At 47.9% G+C, this 1,398-nt stretch overlaps 1 non-coding gene across 1 annotated transcript; it reads left to right on the top strand.

Annotated features, from left to right (window-relative positions):
- Positions 1-672: 672 nt before the first annotated feature.
- On the top strand, positions 673-788 carry LOC132416712 (U5 spliceosomal RNA). The gene has a single exon (XR_009517690.1). It is a non-coding gene; the product is annotated as a U5 spliceosomal RNA (small nuclear RNA).
- Positions 789-1,398: the final 610 nt, after the last annotated feature.

Below are 1,398 nucleotides of genomic sequence, written 5' to 3'. Positions count from 1 at the left end.
GGGGAGGACACTGCCCTTGTCTAGGTTTTTCTAAATGTCTTACTCAAGTTCCAACCTCCAGCTTGTGAATCAACTGTGTCTCTTTTTTGCCTTGTAAGCAAGTATTAAGCTTTGGGGTTGGGGGGAGGTCTGTAATGTGAAACAACTTCTTTTCTTCCCTCCCCCCACAGTGTTGTAAATAACTTTTAACGGCCAAACCCCAGATTTGCACTTTTTTTTCCTCTAACTGCTAAAACCATTTTCTTGCCCCTGGTCTTACTGTAACATTTGGAAAAGGAATAAATGTCGTCCCTTAAAAAAAACAAAACAAAATAAAACAGACTTTCTGGTTGGACTCGACCACTATATTCCTATCTGGCTTCTACTCCGCCCCCTGGTGGTGGCTCTTGACCGAGCAGGAAAACTAATAAAGGAAGGCATTTGCCGAAGCGCGAGGTTGGTGACTCAGCTTCATTTACATACCCACAATGCATTGCATTCGGGATCTTGCCTACTTTCAAAAGGCTCTAGCCTTCTATTTCTTTTGACTCCCGGCCCCGCTCGAAATCAGGATGTTTTCACAGGAGTGTGTGAAATAATTGCAGAACTCACTCGTTGTTTGCGGGTAAATAGTTACCGTTGGTGCCTTGGGACTTCCAGTTAGCCGAGGACTGTGTGAGCGGTTATGATGGCATACTCTGGTTTCTCTTCAGAACGCATAAATCTTTCGCCTTTTACTAAAGATTTCCGTGGAGAGAAACAATTCCGAGTTTCTACCCAATTTTTTGAGGCCTTGTTTTAACAAGGTTAATAAGTTGGTGTAAAAGAAAGAATGTTTTGTGTTTCGGTGTGTTCCGGTTGGCAGCGTTCCATACGCTGAAAAGAATAGTTAACGGTGCCTCGACTTAGTTGTAGGCCGTTTTCGGGATAGCGAGTCCGCGTTCGTTTTTCTCCAGGAATTTGTTTTTCGGTTTGTCGTGTCTTCGCGTGGGTGGTGGTTGTGCTGGTGTTCTCGCGGTAAGAAGCGTGAAGTCCCTGTGATTTCGGAGCCCGAACAAGCGCCCGGAGTTAAACTGGTTGGCGGAGCGGTGTAATAACAGTGGCGAGCCGTGCTTGCGGTTTCTGACTGCTGCTCCTAAACAGCTGCGTTTCTCAGTGGGAGCAAGGTGTTGTGTCATGCTTCTGTGAGGTTGTCTTCAGGAGGCGGGTTTAGGTGTGGACGGTGTAGCTGGTGTTGCGGCGTCCGTGTGGTGTTCTGGTGAGGCGGTATCGATCCTGGCTTGAGAAAGGCGGCACCGGGGAAGGGAAAGAAAGGCGCGGGAGAAGTGAGCTCCGCTTTCTTCGCGCGAGCGGCCGCACAGTTATAAGGAATTCAAATACAGAGCTGGAGAACGCACGTTGTTCCTCGCGCTTCGGGTT

The sequence above is a fragment of the Delphinus delphis genome, chromosome 1 (assembly GCF_949987515.2).
Source record: "Delphinus delphis chromosome 1, mDelDel1.2, whole genome shotgun sequence".
Taxonomy (NCBI): domain Eukaryota; kingdom Metazoa; phylum Chordata; class Mammalia; order Artiodactyla; family Delphinidae; genus Delphinus; species Delphinus delphis.
Note: the sequence above shows the minus strand (reverse complement) of the source record. Positions and strands in the feature narration are given on the sequence as shown.